Source organism: Sceloporus occidentalis, unplaced genomic scaffold (assembly GCF_023333645.1).
Source record: "Sceloporus occidentalis isolate IW3139 unplaced genomic scaffold, rSceOcc1.0.p SCAF_21, whole genome shotgun sequence".
Lineage (NCBI taxonomy): Eukaryota > Metazoa > Chordata > Lepidosauria > Squamata > Phrynosomatidae > Sceloporus > Sceloporus occidentalis.
The window spans coordinates 7,456,944-7,467,176 of NW_028317001.1; the positions used below are offsets into that span (position 1 = coordinate 7,456,944).

At 43.7% G+C, this 10,233-nt stretch overlaps 1 long non-coding RNA gene across 1 annotated transcript; it reads left to right on the forward strand.

The window, feature by feature from the left end:
- Positions 1-2,356: 2,356 nt before the first annotated feature.
- Positions 2,357-6,468, forward strand: LOC149301520 (uncharacterized). The gene is made up of 3 exons (XR_016272229.1): positions 2,357-2,408; positions 4,244-4,394; positions 6,061-6,468. It is a non-coding gene; the product is annotated as an uncharacterized LOC149301520 (long non-coding RNA).
- The last annotated feature ends 3,765 nt before the right edge of the window (positions 6,469-10,233 follow it).

Sequence of the window (10,233 nt, forward strand, 5' to 3'; positions counted from 1 at the left end):
AGACTCTATCACCTTCCGAGGAAGTGCATTCCATTGCCAAACAGCCCTTACTGTCAGGAAGTTCCTCCTAATGTTCAGGTGGAATCTCTTTTCCTGTAGCTTGCATCCATTGTTCCGGGTCCTGTTCTCTGGATTTGCTCCTATTGACATCTTTGGGAGTGATGAAGGCTGGGGCCAACCCTAGGACTCCAATCCTAGCCCCATGTTCTGGAAATTAAGGGGATGTACAGGCCACCCCTTTTAGCGCCAGATTAGGGCCACGGCAAACACGCTGCTTTTTGCAGCTCCTTTTTGCACTATGATAAGGCTACGCTGTGGCCCTGATATGGCCTTTCCATAGTACAAAAAGGAGCTCCTTTCTGCACTGGGGGAAAAGTGCCATATCCGCCAACGGTGTGGCTTTTCTGCACTCCTTTGGCACTGTGTCATCTGGATGTAGCGCCAGAGGAACGCCAGGACGTCACCTGCGACGTGGTGCAATGTGCAGCGTCACACCCGCATGCGGGAAGAGTCAGGGAGTGCACTGTGCAGACGCCATCTTCACCTTCATGCCAGCTAAGGATGCTGGTCTCTACGCCCCGAAAGGCCCAGTGAACTGTCTTAGTCTTCCAGCATTCACAAGATCCTCTCTCTGAGGGTTTGGAGGCGAGACTAATAATATTAATAATAATAATATCACTAATTTATATCCTGGTTTCCAATGGATTTATTTTGAATTTTAGGGAAGGTTCAGGTTTTATTTGCCCTTAACACTGTTGAATTGTATTTTCTCTGGCCCATGAAAGATTGCATAAATGTGTGCACATAAAAACACTTTGTATTTTCTGCAGGTGTGGAAAGAACCAAGATGCTTCCAAAGGAAGGGAGAGAAGAGAAAGGACCCTCAATTCCTCCTTTGTGGAAGAAACTGAAGGAAAGAAGACCTCCGGACAGGTTAGTGTCCAGACCTCCTTTTTTGTGGTGGAGCCATTGGGAATTTGACTGACTAGGATGCAATGGGGGTGTTATTTACAGTCCTCTGTCTTTCAGCGAAGGCTATTTTCTATTGCAGATTACCTTTTGAGATGTGGCAGTGTTCTTCACAGAGGAGGAATGGCCACTCTTGAGTCCAAAGCAGAAATTTCTGTACAACGCGGTGATGATGGAAACCTATGAAAATGTGTCCTCTGTGGGTAAGGACCCATTGCCCTTCCTATAGAATGGGGGCAAGTGCTCTAGGATGTTACATTGCATGCAACATTGGTTCCAGTTTAATTTTTATAGCAACATCCTGTGAAATCATGGAATTTGTAGTTTCTAGAACTGCCCACATTACACCGGTTCTTAAATCCCTCCACTGGCTGCCCATTAGTGTCAGGGCAAGATACAAGGTGTTGGTTGTAACCTTTAAAGCCCTACATGGCTTGGGTCCTGACTACTTGCAGGAGTGCCTTCTTCCACACAATCCTCCCTGCACTGGAAAAAACCTCCTAAAGCCTAAGAAGACTATATTGGCTACAACAACCCAGAGGAACTTTTTTTCTGCCACTCCTAGGCTTTTGCCGGAAGAGATCCATCACATCATCACCTTAGAAGCCTTTAAAAAGGCTGTTAAGACGGATCTTTTTCGGCAGGCTTTCCAGATTAGGGCTTTTCACGGTCGCCGACACTGTTATTGATACTGATATCTCGGCTGCCCTGCATAGAGAGAAGTTCTCCCCTCATCCTCTCAACCCTAATGTTAGACCATTTTATCTTTCTCTTATCTGTATTGTAATTTATCTTACTTAGAGCCCATACAGACAGGCCAAAATAAAGCTGCTTCTGGTCACTTTGGACGTATGCTATTTAAATGATGCATGTGTCCTAAGAGGCCAGAAGCCAAGCCAAAGCCATGCTACAATCCTAAGGACTGGAGCACAGCTTTGGTGCAGCTCATGGCCTCTTAAGATGCATGTGTCATCTGAACAGCATCTCTCCAAAGTGACCCGAAGCAGCTTTATTTTGGCTTGTCTGTTCAGACCCATAGTTAGGGTTTGGCTATTATTATTATTATTATTATTATTATTATTATTATATTCAGCCACAGTTAGAGAGCATAAGAGTGGAGTGGAGTCATCACTGTTGTATATAATGATGCAGAAATGCATCAGTCAGCCTTCAAAGGAGATAGAAGGAGATGACATTGTAGATTCTTCTCTGTGTATTAACTGAACTTTGGATAGAGTAGAAGAATGTAAATTGAGTAACAGGATAGAATTGTAGTAGTAAAGTAAATATGAAATAGAGAAAGAAAGGAAAGTTATGATACATGGTAAAGTATAGAATAAATTAGAAGTGAGGAAGCTGAAATAAGATCTTCTTTCCTATTCTTCTAGAAGTGAGAAAGAAAGGGAGTAAGAAGATGGTGGTGGTAAAAAGAGAATTAGGTATGTTGTTGGAGGTATGTGAAAGTGTATAAGGTAGAGGATAGAGTTGGGTAGAGTGAAATGATGAGAAAAACAGTGGTACATTTGTGAAGGAGAGAGAAAGAAAGGAGGAGAGAGTTGGAAAGAATGAGAAAGAAGGTAGTAGGAAGGTAGGATGACATGCGGTTTAAAGAATAGAGGAGGTAGGAAGGAGAAAGATGTAAATGGAAGAAGTAGATGGTAATAATAAGAAAACAAGAACAAGTGTGATGTATGTTTGAACTGTAATTTTATTGATTGTATGGTTGTTTATTCTGAAAATAAAAAGAATTTGAACATTATTTACAGTTTGACCTCAGTATCTGCTGAGGTTTGGTTTCAGGACCCCACGAAGTAACCAAAATCCCTGGATGTTCAAGTCCTATTACAAACAATGGGGTTGTAGTATGATGTGTCTTACATAAAATGGCAGAATCAAGGTTGGCTTTCGGGGATAGATTGAGATGCAGAATCTGTGGATACTGAGAGCGGATTGTGAAATGTTAAAAAGCAGTTGAAATCATCCCATTAAGAGAAATGCAACCCATGTAATTGGACTCATGGAGAAGTGGTCAGATGGAACCAAGGAGAATGTGTTTCTTTGGTTGGTTTCCCTGGAAAGAACTGAGAATCTTGGCCAAGGTTGGAGTTGAGTCAGTTGAGGCTGAGAGAAGGAGGAGAGACCTCAGGACAAGAGCATTTCTCTGGGTTAGTTTGCCTGTTTCCTATTTTATGTCAGTGTTTTGAGTACTGTCTTTCTTACAGAGGAACCTACTCCTGCTTTCTGAAGGCATCACAAGTTGGACTGGTTGATCTCACCTGAAAGCATCCTTCTTATTCATTCATTCCTATTGTACGTTCCTTGAACTGTATGGTTGTGATATTTATTACATTTCATCCCACCTTTCTCCCATGGATGGGTCTCAAGGTGGCTTAGGATACAAAATGCAGAATGAACAAAAGCATTTCTTAAAAAAGAACACATACTAGTAAAATAAGGATATTGCTCTTCCTTCGGTTGGAAGTTCGTTCTCCAAGGTCTGCAAGGGATAATCTACAAATGTTAACTGGGAGGAAAAGAGGACAGTGGAGGACAATGGCTTGGAGTTAGATCACATAGACAGTAGTGAATGGAGACTTCCATGTTAGTGGGTTGGTGAATCTGCTCTGTCTTTTAGTCTGAGCTCTCTCTGGTGCTGACTCTATTTTGGAAATGGGCTCCAGCCCCATGGATGAAAACCTGGAGGAAATTCAATGCTCCAATAATATGGAAGTCACAGTCTGTCAAAGTTTACATGAACTGTGTGAAATGTGGTTTTTGTTTTGCTGTTGTCTGTCCTGAACTTCCCATCTCCACTAAATGACCCCAAGATCAAGCAAGAAGAGAGAAGGAGAAAACTGTGTCTCCTTCCACTTTCTCAATCTCATTTAGAAATGTATGAACCTCTTTCATGGCCATGCTTAGTCACAGTTTTGCTCCTTAAAAAACACAAGGCTTGTAATCTTTCGCAGAAGACATATTATTTGGGAGGCAGTTCAAGAAAAATCCTATCAGAAAAAAAAATCTTCTCCAAAGGACTTGGCAAGAAGAAAGATCCCTCCACAAAATTGTCTGGCCTTAAGATGAATGACAAAGGCATCATGAGAAATGAAGAAGAGACAGCGATCGCGAACCAGACAATTCTTTCTGACCCAGAGGAAGGGAGCCAAGCGAGTCTGGGACACTTTTATGCAATAGGTTCTTGGCCTTAGGAGAAAAGCCGCAATATGGAAAAGGGGCACCACCTCATCTTTCTACTCTTTGTTCAAATGGACAGGTTTTCTCTGACCTACGGAGTCAAAGCAGCCCATTTGGATGTTGAATGCAGATTGGAGGATGACCCACATTTGCCGCTGGGATCTTACTGGCATGGCTACAGGAACATGGATCTCATAGAATCAGATGACGACCTGGAACTAACTGACAAGGTACAGAAGAAGCCTATGCACTTTCCATGGTGTTTTAGAGCTGAGCAGCATGTTCGCATCTGGCTGTCTTGGAAAGAGAGTTAGTTTTTCCTCCCCACTGAGAATTTATCCTGAAAGTGACAGAGGTCAGGGCAGGGGAACATTAAATCCACCCCAAACTTTTTCCTGAACTCTCTTCCTCCCAATAAATTCAATGCCTTGTACAGTCAAGATTAAAACCAACATGGATTCACTGTCCCACTAAGATGGAAGCCACTAAGGGGGTTGGATACAGTGGGACACAGACCTTTGTCCTTAGTGAGAGCCGTTCAATGAATTTTATGAAGCAAGTCAGGTTTATTTACATACCACCTTTCTACTGTAACAGTGAACAGTGACCAAATTATCAATGGGGAATTTAATTTGCTCAGGGTCACAAGAGGAGGCCTGTTACTACACCTCAGGGATCAGCCCTCCGGTCTGTATACCAGGAACTAGAAATCCAGAAATGAGGCAGAGGCTCTAAGTACAATGAATGTCTCTTTTATTGGAAACAGGGGTTCAAACACACACTGGCACATATGCACATGCATTCATACAAGGCTCAGGAAATAACGTGGTAGATGTGGGATAGATAATAGGCTTTTCTCATGGTAATAGTCACCTGATGTAGAGGTTCTATCTTGGGAAGTCCAATTTGTGTGAGGGTTTGTAATTCTGCTTAATATTTAAGGCTTAGCAGACCAGGTCAGAGCGACTCTGACTTCAAACTGACATAGATGTTGGCTGCAAAATGACCAGAGACCTGGGTGAGGGAGGCAGCTGAGAGTGGCTGGCAGCAGCACATCCCTAAATTTAGGAGACCTTTTAAGGGTTTAGCAGGGTCTCTAGACAAAGGGCAGTCAGTCTGAAACTGTTTGAGGTGTCTTTCACATCTTAGGTCCATGTTGTGATCTCACCAAATGTTTCTGCTAGAGTAGGGACCCAAATGGCTATGCAAATGCCATTCCTTTGATTCAAATGACTCCCCCTCAGTCACAAGAGAGAAACACTTCCTTAAGACATCTGCCTGATAGCAGCTAAGCAGCTCCTCTTCAGAGCTGGGAAAGGAAATTCGTTTACATATCAAAAACCATGGCTTCCCCTTGTTTCAGTGGGAACCTGTTATTTGGATCCAATGCTAGGTTAAGATGCACTTTTGATATCAAGGTGCAGGTCAGAGCCTATCATTTAGATATATTAAAAGGTGCAGATCAAAGCCTATCACTACTGGGGGAAAAGTATATAAAGTGAATTCCTTACCAAAATAAACACACAAATAATAATAATAATAATAATAATAATAATAATAATAATTTACTTATACCCCGCTCTTCAACCAAGGCTATCAGAGTGGCTTACAAATTGTTGATTAGACATTTCCCAGATACAAGAGAATTTTTGATTATACAACATTTTTGTTGGAGATTTGGGATATCTGCATTGCATATGTAAACAAAAATAGACACATCTCCCTTTAAACCTCCTGCATCTATTTGTAGAAAGGTACACAGGTCCAAATGATTTGTCTTGCTGGGTTTTCCTATCTGACATGATTTGGAAATCGTAGTCGAAAGTCATTTGTTTGTTTATTGCATCATTCCCTTTACGTGTCTGTTATTTCTCAGTGTTATGTTTATTAATACAGAATGAGAAGGAGAAAAACTGCAACCAAAGAGCATGCATTGTTGTTTTCCAATTACAAAAGAACAACCAGTCATACCATGATGACCATGTGAACCAGATGTGCCACCTACAACCTTCCCCCAGAAAACAATGTTCACATCAGGTGCAGACTCTCGTCTTCCGACTCTTGCTTCTCCTGCTCCGGCAGGGAATTTTTATTAAAAAACTAGGTGAGATTTTCTTTTCTTTTTGTTCTTTATTTTCCCATCCAAAGGTCATGTTAGTTGAGAGATACAAAAGGCCACAGGAGAAGCAGCTCCAAGCCCAAGTTGACTACCTGCTGAATTTAGTCCAGAAATGGAGGAGAAAAAGGGGTGTGTGAAAGATAAAAGTGAGGCCAGTTGTGCCAAAAACCCAGTGGAGAAGCCAAGAGGAGCTCTACCAGGTCTTTTGCATTCGAAAGAAGTTTTAGCATCAGCTTTTGTAGACTTGATCTCCTTCGGCAGATGCAAGGAGTGAGAGGGTGCTCAGGAAGGATCTAAGGTCTTTCCTGGGCACCTGTTGACTCCATGCATCTGAGGACGGAGACCAAGTCTACAAAAGTTTATGCTTCAACTTCTTTTTCTCAGTTAGTCTCACAGGTGCCACAAGATGGCAATGCAATTTAAGACAAGAGTGATTTAAGTGGGCTTAATCTGAATTTTAAAATATGGCAAATTAAAAGAGAAAGGCCAGCAGCCTTTTAAAGCAATTTGAAGCGAAAGACATGCAGAAATTTGAATCAAATCCAATGGTCCCTGGAAGTACACCTCAGGACTGGCAAAGCCTCACGGAGGGCAGCAGAGGCGCAGGCCCATTGCTCCTCCCCACCACGGGCCCCTACTCTCCCCATCTGAGAGACAGCTGGAGGCCAGGGGAAGGGCAGGAGGAGCAGGAGCAACAGCACGTGCCCATCACTCCCCTAATTTCCCCCGGCTTCTAGCTGTCTCTTCCTGCCCTGGAAGCCCCGCCTCCGATGGTGGAAGCCCTGCCCATGGATGGCAGAAGTCCCACCCACAGAGGGCAGAAGCCCCGCCCCTGGCACGCGGACCTAGAAATGTGCGCCATCACCGCAAAGGAGGCCAAGGCAATGCAAAATGCAGGATGTTATGGTGACCCCAAGGTGAACCTATCATGGGGTTTTCTTGTAAGATTTGTTCAGAGGAGGTTTGCCATGGCTTTCCCTTGAGGCTGAGAGCGTATGACTTGCCCAAGATCTCCCAGTGGGTTTACATGGCCGAGCGGGGATTTGAACCCTGGTCTCCAGATCCATCGTCCACAACTGGAGGCCAGGGGAAGGGCAGGAGGAGTCCACTACTCCACCCTGGTTCCCGTGGCATGTCCAAAGTATGACAGGCTTAGCTTAGGATGGGTGACACCTTGCTTGAAAGGAGCACATGTGAAATGGATCTTGGGGCCTTAGTAGACACCAAGCTAAACGTGTCAACAGTGTGGAGCAGCAGCCAGAAAAGTTAGTATGATTCCAGGCTGAATCAGTAGGAGCAGTGTCTAGATCATAGGAAGTAATAGTGCCACTGTATTCTACTCTGGTCAAGCCTCCCCTGGAATCCTATGTCCAGTTCTGGGCACCACGATTCAAGAGGATGTGGACAAGCTGGAATAATGTCTCCAGGGAAGGATGAGTGAAGATGATCAAAGATTTGAAAACCAAGACTTGTCTACAATACAAAATATATACCTTTATTGGCCTCCCAAAATGGGAAAAAGTTGTATCGTGCAAACTTTCAAAGCTTCACTGGCTTCTTCGTCCGGCAGAGATGCTAAGATATTGAGTTATGTGACATTGGTAGCCAGAATCTTAATAGCATCGAAATGGAAAGAGAGTTCAGTCCCTTCGGTGCAAGATTGGTCATTAAAACTATTAGAAATGGCTGAAATAGACAAATGGATATGTCTCATGCATTTGTTTATTTATTTATACACCGCCTTTCTCCCAAGGCGGCTCTCAAGGTAAAACGCCTATAAAACAATTGTAAAAAACCAACTTAAAATAAGACCATTAAAACAGTATAAAATTAAGGTTAAAAACATACAAAAGTGAAAACTCATTATCTAATACATCTACCCCATATAAAAGCCATGAAACCCGAAAGCCTAGGGAAACTTGTCAGTATTTGGGAACTGGTAATGAAATATTTAAGTAACATGTTGGGAGAACTGTTGGTTTTCAGGATTAAGTAAGAGAAGCTTTGTATAGTTCTTCAGAATTTTGGTTGATCCATATATTTAAGATAGATCCAAAAATCATTTGTATATAAGTAACAGCATTGATTCCACATTGTAGGTGCAGCCTTTATTATTATCTATTATCATGTGTATATAAGAAAGAAACATTACAAAAAATATGTATAAACACCAAGCATAGATATCTTAGGAAGGAGAGAAAGAATGAAAGGAATTCTTACTATTTTATGTCATTTTGTATGTCATGTCATGTTTATGTTATGTTTTAGGTTACAATAAACGAATAAATAACTGTTGTTGTGTGCCTTCAAGTCATTTCTGACTTATGGCAACCCTATCATGGGGGTTTCTTTTCACATTTCTTCAGAGGGGCTTTGCCTTGATCATCCTCTGAGGCTGAGAAAGTGTAGCCTGACTATGGTCACTCAGTGGCTTTCATGGTTGGGCTATGATTCGAACCCTGGTCTCCAGAGTCATAAACTTGTGCTCAAACCACTCTGCGATGGAGCCACAGGCCTACATACTGCCTCTGATGTTACTCAGGCCCTGTACACACCTGCCATTAAAGCCGGCATAGGGGCGGTGTCAGGGCATAGTGTCCTCAAGTTGCATGCCCAACTCTGCCTCCCAGGACGCCCTGATGCCATGTGCTGCTCCACATGACGCAGCCCCAAACAAGTGCTGAATAGCTGTGGCAATGCAGCTATGGTACCCTTTCGAGGGTGCAAAAAGGAGCAGCGTTTTGCGGCTCCTTTTCGCACGCTTGAAAGGCCAGATCAGGGCCACGGGGTGAGCCTGCCGCAGCCCTGATCCATCGGAAAAAGGGGTGACTGCAGGCCGTCCCTTTGGGGTGGTCTGTAGAGCTTCTCAGTTAAGATGATAGTGAAGGTTCTCAATGCAGGCAGAGGCCATTCCCCTTCTTGCTCATATGGAAAAAGGGCAATAAAAGACAGATAATAAAGGCTGCACCTTTAGGATTAATGCAGATTGATGGCTCCATGCTTTGGAATTCTGGGGGCTATTCTGTATATACTCATGGATTCATAGAATGGTAGAGTTGGAAGAGACCACAACGGCCAGCCAGTCCAACCCTATTATGCCATGCAGGAAATCTCAATCAAAGCATCCCCAACAGATGGCCATCCAGCCTCTGTTTAAAGACCTCTAAGGAAGGAGACCCGACTGCACTCTGAGGAAGGAGTGTGTTCCAGTGTTGAACCGCTCTTACTGTCAGTTCCTTTTTCCTAATGTTGAGGTGAAATCTCTTTTCCTGGAGCTTGCATCCATTGTTCCGGGTCCAAGTCTCTGGAGCATTAGAAAACAAGCTTCCTCCCTCCTCAAGATGACATCCCTTCAACTATTTAAACAGGGCTGTCATATCACCTCTTAACTGTCTCTTCTCCAGGCTGAACACCCCCAGTTCGCTAAGGTGTTCTTCATAGGGTATGGTTTCCAGACCCTTCACCATTTTAGTCACACTCCTTTGGACATGCTCCACTTTCTCCACATCCTTTTTAAATTATGGTGCCCAGAACTGGACACATTATTCCAGGGTCTTTCCTCTGCTCCAATTTCCAGGGGGGAGGGTGCTCCTCAAAGACCTTTTTATATTTGGATCACGATCCCCTCCATGGCCATGCCTCTCTCTGAGGGACCCCCATCTTCTTTTCTCATAATAACCCCCTAAGTACCTGGGCCCCAAGGAATCCTCCAAGGAGGAGGCAAGGAAGGAAAGAGGGAGAGGAGGCCTGGCAGCCCCCTGCCTTTCTTTGAGGAAAGAGGGGCTTCCTTTCTTCTTATAACCCCCAAGCCCCCCCCCCGAAAATCCTCAAACCATTCCTCTAAGCGAATGAGGTTGTCCCCCATTTCCATCCCTCAGAACAGACTGTGAAGGCAGCAATGGCTTCAGGTCTGAGACTGCACATGTGCACATACATCCAAAGGCACCTTC